Below are 18,264 nucleotides of genomic sequence, written 5' to 3' on the forward strand. Positions count from 1 at the left end.
TGAACATGTACCACACGATGTGTATTTCGTCTCCTCCCGTCACATTTCGCTTACTAGACGCGAGTGCATAGGTGCTGGTAAGAATTTCAGCCCGGGTGGGACAAATCGAGAGAGCAGCATTGACATACACACAAGACCATGGATAAAACAGACAGCTAGTGGGACGCTGCTGTATAGCACAGGGAAGTCAGCTCAGTGCTCTGTGATGACCTAGAGGGGTAGGGTGAAGTGTAAATCAAGAGGGAGGGGATATATGTATACTTATAGCTGATTCCCTGGGCTTCAGTTGCAATGCAGGAGACTTGGGTTCGATTCCTGGGTTGGGAAGATCCGCTGGAGAAGGGAAAGGCTACCCACTCCGGTATTCTCGGGCTTCCCTTGTGGCTCAGCCGGTAAAGAATCCGCCTGCAATGTGGAAGACCTTGGCTTGATCCCTGGATTGGGAAGGTCCCCTGGAGAAGGGAAAGGCTGCCCACTCCAGTATTCTGACCTGTACAGTCCATGGGGTCACAAAGAGTCAGACACGACTGAGAGAACTTTTATTTCCACGATAGCTGATTCACTTCATGGTACAGCAGAAATGAATACAACGTTGTAAAGCAAGCATACTCCAATTAAAAAAAAAAAAAACATTTAGCATGATGCCGATCATGGGGTCACACAGCCAGGGAGCCAGCCCCGAAGCCAATGTCACTGTCATGAGAACCGGAAAACAGAGGACAGGGGATGGAAGCAAAGATATACATGGCCATCAACAGGGAAGACTGGCTTCTGGACTTGAACACTGCAGAGTCGAGTGGATGGTGGCTACACCGGTCCCTTTGACCGTGCCTGTCAGCTGAGACTTTTGCTGTTATGGTTACGGAGCACGGGTTGAATCAGTGGATATTACATGACACTGGAGATGGAGACTAAGGGGAAAAAGCCATGTCAACACAGCTAGAGAAAGCGGTTAGTTCTGGTTTCCTCCAGGTCTACCTGGAAGGAGGGCAGGGGTGTGGTTCTCCAGCAACAGCTTCGTAATAATACCTGGGAACTTGACGACATCTGTGGCTGTTCAGTTGCTCAGTGTCCGACACTTTTTGACTCCATGGACTGCAGCCCCAACTCCCAGAGCTTGCTCAAACTCATGTCCATCGAGTCGGTGATGCCATCCGACCGTCTCATCCTATGTCATCCCCTTCTCCTCCTGCCCTCAACCTTTCCCAGCATCAGGGTCTTTTCTAGTGGGTTGGTTCTTTGCATCAGGTGGCCCAAGTATTGGAGCTTCAGCTTCAGTCCTTCCAATCAATATTGACCACGTCTAGCACTGCATAATCAATCAACCCCCTTCCCTTTCTTTCTAAGCTTCAGACTGCTGTCAATCCTGAGACTTTGTGGTCTTTTCTTTTTTTTTTAAACGCATCATTACCCAGAACAGTGTATCCATTTGGGCACCTTACTTGATCTTGGCCCATGCATCCAGCGTAACAGACTGGGGACCGTTTCTTGATGCATCTGTAGTCAGCACAGATGTGCTTCCCACAGGAGTCTTTGAGGCAAGGATGGTGGCGGACAGCTCACAGTCACCCCAGGCCCCTGATCTATGAAAGTGGCACGCTCCTTTGACGCCATTCGGTAATAAAGCAAAGTGAAGAAGGAATTACCTTAGGACGTGTCTGGCTTACAGGGACACAAAATAACTCAGGACCCAGCAGAGATGTTCTGACAGCTGGATGCTCAGATGCTGAGGGCGGGACCCTGGGGAGGGGCCACTCTGCCTGCTGAGACTCTGCACTTTGCCTGCCGCCAAACACACACTAAACAAGATCCTCACTTTTTGCTTCTTGAAGATTGAAAAACTTGTTCAGATTTCTTTGGGCTGGCAGAAACAGATACTAGAGTTGGTCTTTTGTAAAAGCAAGGTGGCCTGAAGCACCCTTTGGAGGACTCACCTGGTGGTCCCGTGGCTAAGACTCTGAGCTTCCCCTGAAGGGGGCCCAGGTTTGATCCCTGGTCAGGGAACTAGGATCCTCCATGCCATGTGGCATGGGTGAAAATGAAAATAAAAATTTGATAAAGAAATCAAAAATAATAAGAAGAAAAAGAGCAAACTTTGGAAAAGGCCAAGAAAAGGGGAGATACTGGTGTCTAATTAACTCACATCATTTTGTTCAAACAGTGTCAACCATTTAAGTACTGACCCTAAGCTGTTAAGAGGATGAGATGCTTGGATGGCATCACCAACTCAATGGACATGAGTTTGAATAAGCTCTGGGAGTTGGGGATGGACAGGGAAGCCTGGCGTGCTGCAGTCCATGGGGTCTCAAAGAGTCAGACACGACTGAGCGACTGAACTAAACTGAAGCTATTAAGGCCTTTTCCTCTCTCTTGTATCTTGATGCTTTTGTAAATTTGGTGAAGTGTAAACTCGCTCTGAGGCTATTATATGAGAGAACATTTGATAATCCTGCAAGCTCCCTTCACAGGTCTGACCTTCTTTTATTGCCTGGTCTTTAAAAAACCCAGGTCATTGTATTCCATTAGCAATTGCTTTTGTTATTTTGAACTCCTAATAATTAGATTTTCTTCATTAACCTGGATGTCTTAGACCTTATGTTTGTTGTTTTTATTCAACTATGAATCCTGCATTTACTCCTGCCCAGAAAAGAAAATGCAAACTTGAAACTACTCTGAGGCAAGCACCTAGGTTTAATTTTCTTTTCTGATTTCATTTTTGGGGAAGAAAAACTTTTCATCTCCCCTTTTAAGTTCGTTACCTGGAAGTGTATGAATTAAACTATCTGAAGAAAGAGAACAGGACAAAAGGTGCACAATTTTTATGCATGTTTGTGTGCATAGAAAAACTAGGGAAATGAAAAGAAACAGTTAAACTCAGGGGCTTATGTACCCTGTTAAAGATGGCTTGGGCTTCAAGGGATGACAAAATGTGGAGACTAGGATATGGGTCAAACTGTGGTGCTCGAGAAGACTCTTGAGAGTCCCTTGGACTGCAAGGAGATCCAACCAGTGCATCCTAAAGGAGATCAACCCTGAATATTCAGTGGAAGGGCTGATGCTGAAGCTGAAGCTCCGATCTTTTGGCCACCTGATGCTGAAGAGCCATTTCATTGAAAAAGATCCTGATGCTGGGAAAGACAGAGGGCAGGAGGAGAAGGGGACAACAGAGGATGAGATGCGGACAGCATCATCAATTCAACTGACGTGAGTTTGAGCAGACTCCCAGAGATAGTGTAGGACAGGGAGGCCTGGCGTGCTGCAGTCCATGGGGTCGCAAAGTCAGATATGACTTAGCGATTAAACAGCAAAGGATACAGGTGGGGAAAGAATGCAAGATACAGGCTGCTTTAGGAAGGTCTGCTGAGGCAGACTAACCTTGTGGTCCACTACCCTCTTGGGTGAGAGGAGTTGGCCCTCTCTTTCTGGGGGAGGGGGTGGTGAATTTCCTAAAAAGAAGATGTATGCCCACTTCTCGGCAGATCAGGAGAAGGAAGATCTTTCTGTATCTTTCTGAGCCAACATGCAAAAGTGTTGGCTCCCAATTGCTTTAGCTCAAAGTGATCCTTAGGCCATATCTGGCTGCTGCCATATTCTGATCCCCTTCACTTAAAAAAAAAAAAGCTATTAGTTATTTATTTATTTGGCTGTGCCAGATCTTAGTTGCAGCATGTTTGATCTCTTAGCTGTGGCCTGTGTGATCTAGCTCCTCAATCAGGGATGAAACTTGGGCTCCCTGAATTGGGAGCTGCTGCTGCTAAGTCACTTCAGTCACGTCTGACTCTGTGCGACCCCATAGGCGGCAGCCCACCAAGCTCCCCCCATCCCTGGGATTCTCCAGGCAAGAACACTGGAGTGAGTTGCCATTTCCTTCTCCAATGCATGAAAGGGAAAGGGAAAGTGAAGTCGCTCAGTCGTGTCCGACCCTCAGCGACCGCATGGACTGCAGCCTTCCAGGCTCCTCTGTCCATGGGAGTCTTAATCCACTGAACCACCAGGGAAGTTCCTACATTATTGTTAACGTTTTGTAAAAATTTGACAGCAGCATCCTCTGTGGACAAAGGCATCTTTATCACCCACTGATACACTGTGCCCCAGTGATGTGCTATATTTAGTCACTCAGTCACGTCCGAGTCTTTCGACCCCGTGGGCTGTAGCTCTCCAGGTTCCTGTGACCTCGGGGATTCTCCAGGCAAGAATCCTGGAGTGGGTAGCCTTTCCCTTCTCCAGGGGATCTTCCTAACCTAGGGATCAAACCCAGGTCTCCCGCATTGCAGGCGGATTCTTTAATTCCGGGGGAAGCCCGTGTCCCAGAGATAGTGTTGATTAATCCAGAACCTCAGAACATTAGCTCTTCAGTGAGTAACATCACTGTCATAAATCCTATTTTCATATTCGTATCTCCCATTCACTAGATCTTCAAATATTTCTGGCTTATAATATGTGCTTTCTCTGTGTGTGTTTTGGTTTCTCTGTTAAATGTTCACCACAGTTTATAAAACCTGCCGGCTCAGACGGTAAACAATGCAACGCAGGAGACCCGGGTTCTGTTCCTGGGTTGGGCAGATCCCCTGGAGGAGGGCATGGCAACCCGCTCCAGTGGTCTTGCCTGGAGGATCCCATGGACAGAGGAACCTGGTGGGCTACTGTCCGTGGGGTCTCAAAGAGTCGGACATGATTAGCAAGCAACACTTTGCTTTCACGGTTTATGAAAGTTGAAAAATGATAGAGAGGTTGGTTTTGCCTGTGATGGTGTCTTTGGCAATGCGGGCAGACAAGCCTTCATGGTATTCCATTTCCTTTCTACGCTTTCTCCCTTCCTCCTCCCTCCATCTCTGTCTTCCTTCTATCATCACAGCATGAGGCCCATAAATCGGATATCTCTAAGTCCATTGCGGTTTGGGTACCATATTGAGAAGCCTAAGGGCCCCAGCCAGTGTGTTCTGCTCTCTTCGTGGTTAAAGCTTCCATCTAAATCTTCCATCTAAATAAAGAAGGCTGAATGCTGAAGGATTGATGCTTTCAAACTGTGGTGTTGGAGAAGACTCTTGAGAGTCCCTTGGACTTACAATGGATCCTATAGGAGATCCAACCAGTCCATCCTAAAGGAGATCAGTCCTCAATACTCATTGGAAGGACTGATGTTGAAACTGAAGCTTCAATACTTTGGCGTCCCGATGCAAAGTGAAAAGACCCTGATTCTGGGAACGATTGAAAGCAGGAGGAGAAGGGGACAACAGAGGATGAGATGGTTGGATGGCATCATCGACTCAGTGGACTTGAGTCTGAGCAAAATCCAGGAGATGGTGGAGGACAGGGAAACCTGATATGTTATAGTTCACAGGGTCGCAAACAGTTGGATGCGACTTAGCGAGTGAAGAGCAAGAAAACCCACGTGATCTCCCATAGCTGTGACAATAAAGGTAACATTTCGGTTTTATGTGCCTCATTTTTTTCTTCTTAGTATGGCTGTGTCAGGTCCTTAGCTCCAGTAGCACTCGGGACCTCCCTTGTGTCATGCAGGGTCCTTCAGATTCTCTAGTTGGGGTGCTAGCACTCAGTAGTTGCAACCTGTGAGCTTAGTTGCTCTGAAGCATGTGAGATCTTAGTTCCTGGACCAGGGTTCAAACCCATCACGTCCCCTGCACTGCAAGGCAGATCCTTCACCACTGGACCACCAGGGAATTCCCACTTTTTTTTTTTTTTTTCTTAATGACTTCAGAACTTGGATGGGGAAGTACGTCTGCTTTTGACTGCTGCCCTTTGACACTCAAAGAACTGTGGTTTCATTTCGTTTTTCTAAAGAATCTTTTAGTAGGTACCCTGTAGGCATAGCAAAGCATACTTTTCATCCACAAAATGATACGTGTGTATGTAACAACACAAAGTTACGTGTTTGTGTGTTTGTACCCACAAGGAGGACTGGTTAACTGTGTATTTCATTCCTAATAGTCTAATGCTCATATTATAAAGCTTATCCAATGGGACAATTATCTATACCAGTGCCAGACATGAAACTCTCAGCTGTGTCTTACTTAGAATGCTAGTTCTTTGTTTCTTTTTTCTTCCCTTGTAAGAGAGTCAAGCAAACCTGACAGTAACTTTCTTCTCTTTTCAACTTGTTATATTATGCATGCGTCAAGTCCTTAAGATTCAGTAAGCTTCAGACTTAAGAGTAAATTATATAAACCTTCATGAGTGACAAAAAGCTTTGTGTGTATGGGTCAAAATGTCAGGTATCTAAATAAAACATGACACTCAAATTGTGTTTACATCGAGGGCCATAGGCCAATAGCTCAGGATGGAAACCCGATTTGCTTAATAGAATCAGCTGTGGTGATGAATATGCTTTATAATCTGCAGCTCCTTGCTGTTTTGCGGGGAGCAACTTTTGGAAAGTGTTTAAGATTAGGCAAGTATGGGCTCGAAGAATTGATGCTTTTGAACTGTGGTGTGGGAGGAGACTCTTGAGAGTCCCTTGGACAGCACGGATTTCAAACCAGTCCATCCTAAAGGAAATCAGTCCTGAATATTCACTGAAGGACTGATGCTGAAGTTGAAACTCCAACTGTGGCCACCTGGTGCGAAGAGCTGACTCACTGGAAAAGACCCTGGTGTTGGGAAAGATTGAGGGCAGGAGGAGAAGGGGACGACAGAGGATGAGATGGTTGGATGGCATCACCGACTCGATGGGCGTGGGTTTGTGCAAACTCCGGGAGTTGGTGATGGACAGGGAGGCCTGGCATTCTGCCATCCATGGGGTCGCAAAGAGTCGGACACGACTGAGCAGCTGAACTGAACTGATGGGCTCGAAAATTTCCAAATGTTGCAACTCTGGAGGATTTACTACCAGGTTAATAATTCTGAGTGTTGATGACATTATACAGGTTGAGGATTATAGGATTTGATTTCTCTTAATACCTGAGAGGTGAGTGGCCTTCTTATTAAGATTCTGCAAAATAATTTGCAAATGCGATCTTACAGGGCAGAAAGTTAATTGCTTCCTCTCTTTTGAAAAAATCTCTCTTGTACACATATTTCTCAGTACGGATAGACTTCAGGTTTGTATTTCCTTTAATAGAGATACTGTAGAGACTTCCCTGGTGGTCTACTGGTTAAGACTCCATGCTTCCACTGTGGCGGGGGGCCACGGGTTCAACCCCGAGTCAGGTAACTAATATCCCACATGCTGAGCAGTGCAGTCAAAGAAAAAAAGAGAGAGAGGCACTATAGGACTTACGTTGTTGAAAATGGTCTTGTAAAACAAGGGAGAAAACAAAATGTGGGCGTAGCTTGCACTGTCACACTACATACCCCGAATCATATGTATGAAAATTAATTCCCAAAGCTGAATTCTATGTAAATCAGCTCTCTCCGATCTTTGCTAACAAGGAGATTAAATGCTAAGGAGCAGTGAGAAGAAAATGGTGACCGAGGTTTCACAGATATATATAGCTGATACAAAATATTTTACATCATATATATTTTATAGTGTGTGTCCCATAATATAGGTTTGTATGTTTCCTAATTACATATTAATGCTACAAAACACTCATCACTTTGGTTCACAAGAATCCAGTAGGTAGTCTATATTTGTGTGTTTGGATTATTATTCAGTTCAGTTCAGTCCAGTCGCTCAGTCGTGTCCGACTCTTTGCGACCCCATGAATCACAGCATGCCAGGCCTCCCTGTCCATCACCAACTCCCGGAGTTCACTCAAACTCATGTCCATCGAGTCGGTGATGCCATCCAGCCATCTCTTTCTCTGTCGTCCCCATCTCCTCCCACCCCCAATCCCTCCCAGCATCAGAGTCTTTTCCAGTGAGTCAACTCGTTGAATGAGGTGGCCAAAGTATTGGAGTTTCAGCTTTAGCATCAGTCCTTCCAATGAACACCCAGGATTGATCTCCTTTAGAATGGACTGGCTGGATCTCCTTGCAGTACAAGGGACTCTCAAGAGTCTTCTCCAATACCACAGTTCAAGAGCATCAATCCTTCGGTGATCAGCTTTCTTTACAGTCCAACTCTCACATCCATACATGACCACGGGAAAAACCATAGCCTTGACTAGACAGACCTTGGTTGGCAAAGTAATGTCTCTGTTTTTTACTATGCTATCTAGGTTGGTCATAACTTTCCTTCCAAGGAGTAAGCGGCTTATTATTGGTTGTTCAGTTATGACTGGAATTTCCCCAGTGGCTCCATGGTAAAGAATCTATCTGCCAATGCAGGAGACACGGTAGATTTGGGTTCAGTCTCTGGATGGGGAAGATCCCCTGGAGGAGAAAATGGCAACTCAGTCCAGGATTGCTGCCTGGAGAATCCCCTGGACAGAGGAGCCGGGTGGGCTACAGTCCGTGGGGTTGCAAAGAGTCAGGCACGACTGAACGCCTGAACAACAAAGCTGTTGCTGAAGAATTTTGTTGTCATTTTGAAGTTATTAATGTATTAATCATTTTCTTCTTGATTTGCATCCTTTGTCCAGGTGATGAAAACTCTTGCTACTCAAAGTCATAGCATTTTAGTATATGTACTTCTAGAAGTTTTAAAGTGTTGCTTTTCACATTGGGGTAAAATGGATTACATTTTTTTTCAGAGTAACACTCCTTCAAAACCGTCTGGCTTCTGAAGTCTTTAATAATCGTACACTCAGATAGTTAAGATGCAAGAAACATTGGAGGAGTTGAGGAATGGAAAATAAATTGGACATAGCATGCTCAGGCTTCATCACTAACCCACATAAAGATGATCACTGTGCCTCTGAATTATCATTAGCAGCCTGAACAGGAGCAGATGTAAGGGGGAGTTGGCTAGGAGGAGAGCATTTTGATATCAGCAACCTGCCATTTTGCAAGCAACTAGCACTGCACAGGGCTTCCCAGGTGACTTTAGTGGTAAAGAATTCGCCATCCAATGCCGTAGATGCGGTTTTGGTCCCCAGGTCAGGAAGATCCCCCGGAGGAGGAAATGGCAACCCACTCCAGTTTTAGTTAGTTAGTTCAGTTGCTCAGTCATGTCCGACTCTTTGCACCCCATGGACTGCAGCACACCAGGCCTCCCTGTCCAACTTCCGGAGCTTGCTCAAACTCATGTCCATTGAGTCAGTGATGTCATCCAACCATCTCATCCTCTGTCATCCCCTTCTCCTCCAGCCCTCCAGACCTCCCTGTCCAACTTCCGGAGCTTGCTCAAACTCATGTCCATTGAGTCAGTGATGTCATCCAACCATCTCATCCTCTGTCGTCCCCTTCTCCTCCCACCCTCAATCTTTCCCAGCTTCAGGGTCTTTCCCATGGAGTTAGTTCTTCACATGAGGTGGCCAAAGGATTGGAGTTTCAGCTTCAGCATCCGTCCGTCCAGTGAATATTCAGGACTGATCTCTTTTAGGATGGACTGGTTGGATCTTCTTGCAGTCCAAGGGACTCTCAAGAGTCTTCTCCAGCACCACTCCAGGAATCTTGCCTGGAGAATTCCATGGACATAGGAGCCTGGTGGGCTACAGTCCATGGGGTCACAAAGAGTCGGACACGACTGAGTCACTTAGCACGCACACAGCCAGCACTTCACAGGAGTAAACCTGGAAGAAGGGGTATTTCCACCCTATTCCACATGCAAATCCCTCCTGTTTAAGGGTCTAGGACGTTTATGCTGCAGCCTCCCTGGGATCTTTCTTAAGTCACTTTCCTCTCTTTCCAGCAGGAGATACCCTCACATACGAGATCTCACTCCGCAAGCTCATCGACTCCTGCAGAGCTGGGCTGAGCTGAGCACAGGTCCCCGTGACTATGCTCGGTTTCTTTCTCTTGGGTGTTCTGCACGCTGACATTTTTGTTTCATAAATTATTCCGTATCATCATTCTGAATCAATTTAGTGGGGCCTCATCGATGCTGCCTAAATAGATAAAAATTGTATTTTTCAGCCAGTTCAGACAGTATTGATCCGAGAGCAGAGGTGATCGTATTAATCAATGGAGGCGCTACCCTTTTCCCCATCTCAGTCTCCGGTCAGAACCAGATGGAAGTATCTTGTGATTCAGAATGATCGGTGCAGAGAATTCTTACAATGACTTGTGAGAAACCCATGTCACCTTACCCGTGAGATGGCTGCAAGCCAGTCTGGAAAGTCAGAGCAAGCGCCAACGATGACAGTTATCGCTGTTCCATACCTAGCCTTTGGTTCTGTTTCTGCAGTCGTGGGGTGCATTAGCTGGAGATGTTTGTGTAAGGTTACAATGGCGGGGGGTGTCCAAATAGGCCAGCGTAGGCTCCTGGTATATGGAGGTGCAGGCCAGCTCCTGCTATCAGCTTTAAAACAAAAAATGCACAACATGAGTTATGACTCAGGTTTTATTTGGGGGTAAAATCAGGACGATAGCCCGGGATAGTGCACCCTAGATAGTTCTGAGAGACTGCTCCAAAGAGGCAAGGGGGAAGGTCAGTAGATATGTAATTTTGGTGAAGGGATAGTACATATAATCAGGCACGTATTTTCTTTTTTTCCAGAAGGTTTCTGCTTGGCTTGTGGGGGTTCTTGCTCGTCCTGAGGAGCAGACATCGCCGTGAAGGATTTTAGTGCATTTCTAGATAGGAGGAGATGCCAGAATTGCATGCACAAAATCAGCTTCTGAAAATATCTAACTCTCTGAAGATCTGTCCTGCCACTTTTTCCCAGAACACAGATGCCTCCTGTCTGCTCTCCACCCTGAGCTCCTTGCAGGGGGTGTTGAAAAGTCAGCGGCTGCAGCACCTGTTTTAATCCTTGCAGAGGCAGATGGCAGGGGCCCTTGATGTTGTTCAGTTGCTTCATTGTGTCAGACTCTTTGCGACCCCACAGACTGCAGCCCGCCAGGTCTCCCTGTCCATCGCCAACTCCCGGAGCTTGCTCAAACTCATGTCCATCGAGTTGGTGATGCCATCCAACCATCTCATCCTCTGCCGTCCCCTTCTCCTCCTGCCTTCGGTCTTTCCCAGCATCAGGGTCTTTTCCAATGAGTCGGCTCTTTGCATCAGGTGGCCAGGGGTATTTGTGATTGACAGCGCCTGCTACAGCATAGAGGCTTAGTTCAGGGTCCCCACAGGCTGACCCGGGATGAGGAATCTCAGGATCCCAAGGAAGGGAAGCCAGCCACAGGAGAAGGCAGGGCAGGAAGGAGGGGAGACAAAAGCGGGTGATTTCTGTCAAGTCCCAGCCTCAGCCTGATCTCTGTAGCATGCTGGGATGGAAACAGTATCTCAGGGGATTTTTTTTTGTGTGTGTGTTTGCCTAAAGGCCACGGGGCTGGGCATGTATGTTTATCCCTTTTCAGTTATCGCCTACATAGTGTGGGGCTTGAGGATATATTGGGAGTGGAGATTCCAAGTGGGAAGGGCGTTTGGACTCTTAGCACATCTCTCAGTTCCAGTAGGCCAAAGACGGGAGGCCTCCTGATGGAGACAGTCCAGGAAAAGAACCAAGGGTTTGCAGATTGTGCACACAGAGCTGGCGTGAAGGACCCGCTGGGAACAGGGCAGGACGGCAATCGCACTGGCTGGAATGGTCACTCAGGGATCGTCCAGCCGAAAACGCAATGACCTACAAGCTCTGCGGTGATGTGGTCTGTGGCCAATCAAAGACTTTCAAACAGAAAGGGAGGATGGGATGGAGGGAAGGCGAAAGGAAGGAGAAACAGGAAGACAGCAAAAAGAGAAAGAAAGGGAAAGAGGTTTTGGGCGGGGGAAGAAAGAAGTCAAGAAATACACCAGAAATCTGTCTTCATCTCAGTTCTCCCTCGGGAGGAACATAATATTATTGTTGATGGTTTTCTCAGCAATCATCCTTGAAGGAAATTGCCTAGTCAAAGAAAGTCCTTTTAAAAACAGATTCGAGCAGACATGTGTGCCTGATGGTGTCTGAAATTTGAAGGAGGAAAGTGAGTTGATTAGAAAAGACAGACGGGACTTCATTTCGGGGTGGAATTATTGCAGAGATTTATGTCGTGGCCCAAAATGCTTGTAACTTGGAAGGGCTAGTCGCTCAGTTGGGTCCAACTCTTTGTGACCCCGGGCTTCGCTTGTGGCTCAGCTGGTAAGGAATCCGCCTGCAATGCAGGAGACCTGGGTTCCATCCCTGGGTTGGGAAGATCCCCTGGAGAAGGGATAGGCTACCCACTGCAGTATTCTGTCCTGTACAGTCCTTGGGGTCGCAAAGAGTTGGACACGACTGAGTGACTTTCACTTTCACCTTGTAACACCACGGACTAGCCTGCCAGGCTCCTCCGTCCATGGGATTCTCCAGGCAAAAATACTGGAGTGGGTTGCCATTTCTTCCTCCAGGGGATCCTCCTGACCCAGGGATCGAACCCAGGTCTATTGTATTGCCAGAGAAATGCTGAATAAGAACATTTTGCTGATTATAATGTAATCAATATTCCACTAGACAGGTTGACCCAGAAGATAATAATATTCTGTGACACATGGTCCAAAAGCAATGATAATGTTTCACTTTGAAAGGAATTCAGAAGCCCTGTATTTTCGCCGATGAAAACTTTTAACAGTTGGTTATTTAGTCATTTCCCCAGATGGAGTTTTACCTTGGTGCTCTTTTATAATCAATTATTAGTATTATTGCAAAACTGAAACGGATCTGGCAATTAGGTACAAGTGCTGTTGCATTTCTGCAGATTTATTGCATGCTCGTTCATTTCTTATCAGCATTTGGCACTGCAGGGCAGTAAAGTGGAAAATAACAGCTCAGGGCCTGAATCCTGTCCACCGCCTGCTTTTGTAAATAAAATTTTATTGGAATACCCTTTCCTTGATGTATCGTCTCTGCTCGCTTTTGTACCCCACAGCAGAGACATGTAGTGGCAAGAAAGACCTTATGACCCACGAAGACTAAATTATTGACATCTCCCCCTTTATAGGTAAAGTTTGCTGACCGCTGCATGAGGGTATGGGCAAGTTCATGACCTTCAGCGGCCTCTTCCTTCCTCAACTGCTTTTATCAATATCCTGGGAAAGTACAAAAGGTCAGAACTGATTTTGAAAAAGACTGCATGTTCTATTGCTTAATCTTTTCTTTGCATGCACATCTCAGTTCAGTGGTCTCTGACTCTTTGCGACCCTATGGACTATAGCCCACTAGGCTCCTCCGTCCATGGGATTCTCCAGGCAAGAATACTGGAGTGGGTTGCCATTTCCTTCTCCAGGGGATCTTCCCGACCCAGGAAGCGAACCCAGGTCTCCTGCATTGCAGGCAGATTCTTTACAATCTGAGCTATGAGGGAAGCCCATAAAGTTGCAAGAAGACCTTTTCTAATAAAAAAATCTGTGTTTGTATTTTAATAATTTTTCTTAGAGTATAGTTGCTTTGGGGGAAGGCAATGGCACCCCACTCCAGTACTCTTGCCTGGAAAATCCCATGGATGGAGGAGCCTCAGTTCGGTTCAGTTCAGTCGCTCAGTCGTGTCCGACTTTTTGCGACCCCATGAATCACAGCACGCCAGGCTTCCCTGTCCATCACCAACTCCCGGAGTTCACTCAAACTCACGTCCATCGAGTCGGTGATGCCATCCAACCATCTCATTCTCTGTCATCCCCATCTCCTCCTGCCCTCAATCCCTCCTAGCGTCAGAGTCTTTTCCAGTGAGTCAACTCATCGCATGAGGTGGCCAAAGTATTGCAGTTTCAGCTTTAGTATCAGTCTTTCCAATGAACACCCAGGATTGATCTCCTCTAGAATGGACTGGTTGGATCTCCTTGCAGTCCAAGGGACTCTCAAGAGTCTTCTCCACAGTTCAAAAGCATCAATTCTTTGGCGATCAGCTTTCTTCACAGTCCAACTCTCACATCCATAGATGACCACGGGAAAAACCATAGCCTTGACTAGACGGACCTTGGTTGGCAGAGTAATGTCTCTGCTTTTTAATATGCTTTCTAGGTTGGTCATAACTTTCCTTCCAAGGAGTAAGCGTCTTTTAATTTCATGGCTGCAATCAGCATCTGCAGTGATTTTGGAGCCCCCCAAAATAAAGTCTGACACTGTTTCCACTGTTTCCCCATCTATTTCCCATGAAGTGATGGGACCAGATGCCATGGTAGTCTGCAATCCATGGGGTCGCTAAGAGTCGGACACGACTGAGCGACTTCACTTTCATTTTTCACTTTCATGCATTGGAGAAGGAAATGGCAACCCACTCCAGTGTTCTTGCCTGGAGAATCCCAGGGACGGGGGAGCCTGGTGGGCTTCCATCTGTGGGGTCGCCCAGAGTCGGACACGACTGAAGCGACTTAGCAGCAGCAGCATAGTTGCTTTAGGGTGTTGTGTGAGTTCCTCCTGTACAGCAAAGGGAATCAGCCCCGTGTATACAAACATCCACTGTTTTTTAAGTTTCCTCCCCACTGAGGTCATCACACAGTGTCGAGTAGAGTACATGTACAGATGCTAAGTTGCTTCAGTCATATCTGACTCTTGGCGACCCCATGAACTGTAGCCCACCAGGCTTCTCTGTCCATGGAACCCTCCAAGCAAGAACACTGGAGCGGGTTGCCATGCTCTCCTGCAGCGGATCTTCTCAACCCGGGGGTGGAACCTGTGTCTCTTACATCTCCTGCATTGGCAGGCAGGTTCTCTGCCACTAGCGCCACCTGGAAGCCCCCTGGACGGAGTAGAGATCCTTGTGCTATGCACTGGGTTCTCATTAGTTGTCTGATTTATACACAGCCATGTTGATATGTCAATCCCAATCTCCCAAGTCATCTCATGTCCCCCCACCCCCCAAAAATGTCTGCTTTTAAAATCTACAAACTTGTAAAAAAAAAACAACTCAGAATTCACCAGTCGGTAGATGGTCAGATTGAGTCTTGAACAGAAACCAACACTTATGGACCATCTTCATTGTGAAAGACAAATTTACATATCACCCCAGAGGCATGTTTTAATATTGGGATTTATAAGATGATGTATATGCCTGGTCTTTTGGCTGTTAATTCCTGCCGCAGAGCTCCTAAGACCCTTGGAATTTCCCGCAGAGCTCCTAAGACCCTTGGAATTTCCTAACTGAGGAGAGCCCTCACGGTAGTTTTCATGTTAATGGGGTAACTTTTGAAATGCACGGGAGGCTGGGGGCTGGTTGCCATGGGAATCAACCAGGAAGAGCCTAGGGTCTGATCTTTCAGTCCCATCCCCCTCCCGACCTCCAAGGAGGGGCAAGGGGGCGGGACGTTGACTTAATCTCCAGTGGTCAATGGTCTTGTCAATCATGCCTACATAATAGAGCCTCCAGGAAAGAAAACCAAAACAAAAAAAGGAGGCGATTGGGGGAATTTCTGGGTGGGTGACCATGTGGACGTTTGGGGACAATGGCAGCCTGCAAAGAGTCCTCTCTCTCAGACCCTTCCCTGTGCACCTCTCCCAGGTGGCTGTTCCTGAGTTGTGTCTTTCGTAATGAGCCAGCGACCTAGTAAGTAAAAGTTTTCTCTTGGTTTCTGTGAGCTGCTCTAGGAAATGAATCAAACCCGTGGAGGGGTTTGTGGGAAATTCTGATACGGAGCCGGTTGGTCATAATCACCAGTGAAACTCTGGACTTGCGATTGGCTTCTGAAGTTTAGGGAGTGTGGGTCTTGTAAATGTGTGTGTGTGTGTGAAATTGCTTCAGTCTTGTAGGACTGAGCCTTTAACCTGTGGATCTGACTGTATCTCCAGGTAGATAGTGTCAGAATTGAGTTGAGTTGTAGGACATCCAGCCTGTGTCTGAGAATTACTTGATAACTGTGGGAACACCCCACACACATTGGAATTGGTGTCCATAATCACATAATAATTCTTCCCAACCCAGGGATCGAACCCAGGTCTCCAGCATTGCAGGTGCATTCTTTACCAGCTGAACCACAAGGGGAAGCCCCACAATTCTCAGGGTTGTTAAATAGTAACGTTCTTATTTCAGAAGGCTTGCATAATTTTTCCAACACAGCTGTGTTTGTGAGGGATGTTTTATGCGCTGGATACAAAGCTAGCTTTAGAGCTCCTGCTCTTTTCAGTATTTCACCTATAAAAATTATCAAGTAGCAACCCTGATGCTGGGAAAGTTTGAAGTCAAGAGGAGAAGCGGGCGACAGGGGATGAGATGATTGGATGGCATCAACAAACTTGATAGACATGAGTTTGAGCAAACTCCGGGAGCTGGCGATGGACAGGGAAGCCTGGAGTGCTGCAGTCCATGGGGTTGCAAAGAGTCAGACACGACTGAGCGACTGAACTGAACTGAAATGAATCTGGTAAATAATTGAACAAATAGCACATCACCGACACACAGGAGCTCCATTTGGAACACTATATATTACCAGAAAGTTTTATTTCCAGACAAATATACTGGCAAATGATAAGTCCTAGGTTAATTGAAGTAATTTTAGAGTGCCAATCTCCATTACAAATGTGTCTATTAGGTGGCCATTCATATTCATAAGCAAATAATTGAAGGGTTTTAAATAGACATTTGATTATGGGGTATATTTTCACAAGTGCCTCAATTAGGTCAGGTGCTTGCCTCATGTACTTAAAGTAGGGTTAATAAGAAGATTTCACAGAACAGTGGTTCTCTAATGTTCTTCTGTTCAAGGTTAGCTTTGCGAGGTTTGTTGTTCAGTTGCTAAGTCATGTCCGACTCTGCAACCCAATGGGCTGTAGCATTTCAGGTTATTCTGTCCTCTGCTGTCTCCTGGAGTTTGCTCTAACTCATGTCCATTGAGTCAGTGATGCTGTCTAACCATCTCATCCTCTGCTGCCCTTGTCTCCTTTTCCCTTCAATCTTTCCCAGCATCAGGGTCTTTTCCAGTGAGTTGGCTCTTCACATCAGGTGACCAAAGTAGTAGAGTTTCAGCTTCAGCGTCAGTCCTTCCAATGAATAGTCAGAGCTGATTTCGTTTAGGATGGACTGTTTCGATCTCCTTGCAGTCCGAGGGACTCTCAAGAGTCTTCTCCAGCACCACAGTTTGTGAGATATGCAAACGTCTAAATCCACAGGAGAATACGGTTGATCTGACATATTTCTCCATCATAGGATTTTTCAGAGCCTTTGTCAACTTATTGTTCTCTGTGAATGTTCAGAAGACGTGAAGTGCACGGGTCTTCTAGGGCTGCTCTTTGGCAAGGTCTGAAGACATGTTTGCTTGTGACAGTTGGAGAGAGGTGGCCATATGGTCATCCAGTCGGTAGAGGTCAGGGGTGTTGCTAAATATCCTACAATGTCCACAACCATCCCCCATGTCAAAGAATTGTCCAGCACCAGATGTCAAGGGGTTGGAAAGTGCAGTGGTTGGGAAATCCTGGATTGGACTGTTTTTAATTTATTTGGCTGCACCCAGTGTGGCTGGAGCGTGTGGGGGTCTTTTATCTGTGGCATGCAAACTCTCAGCTGCAGCAGCTTGAATCTAGTTCCCAGACTAGGGATCGAACCCTGGCCCCCTATATTGGGAGCACAGAGTCTTAGCCACTGGACCACTAGGGAAGTTCCCAGGATTGGGATTTGAAGAAGCTATAGCTTTGGTTCTCCCCTGGTGGTCCAGTGGTAAAGAATCTGCCTGCAGTGCAGGAGACGCGGGTTCGATCTCTGCGTTGGGAAGATCCCTTGGAGAGGGGATAGGCTATCCACTCTCATATTCTTGGGCTTCTCTGGTGCTCAGATGGTAAAGAATCTGTCTGCAATGTGGGAGATCTGGATTTGATCCCTGGGTTGGGAAATCCACTGGAGAAGGAAATGGCAACCCATTCCAGTATTCTTGCTTGAGAAATCCCATGGACACAGAAGCCTGGCGTGCTACAGTCCATGGGGTTGCAAAGAGTCAAAGTCATCTTAGCAACTAAAAAACAAGTAGCTCTGTCTTACCCTCCTAGTTTATGATGTTGGCCACGAGGCATTTCCTGAACTCTGGGGCTGTAAAAAGTGCTGCCTGAAGGATTAAACCAATGCGGTGGGACTGTGAGCCTGGAGTTTGAGGAATATCTTGGTGATGAATCTGTGATTTGATGAAGCAAAGATGCACAGGAGTTGAAGATTCCCCTGTGAAATAATATAGTCACTGTCTGCCAGGAGGCATTATTTCTAGGGACATCTAGTCAACCAGAGTAGATTGGGTCCAACAGTAATCTATTGGGTTGGTAGGAGTATTCTATTCAGAGAGAATAGAGGATGCCAATCACAGAGTTGTAATGGTCCGATGCATATTTCAGTTGGGGCTTCCCTGGTGGCTCAGACAGTAAAGAATCTACCTGCAATACAGGCAACCAGGGT

The sequence above is a fragment of the Moschus berezovskii genome, chromosome Y, assembly GCF_049115385.1.
Source record: "Moschus berezovskii isolate FMDL1 chromosome Y, NW_MosBer_1.0, whole genome shotgun sequence".
Classification (NCBI taxonomy): domain Eukaryota; kingdom Metazoa; phylum Chordata; class Mammalia; order Artiodactyla; family Moschidae; genus Moschus; species Moschus berezovskii.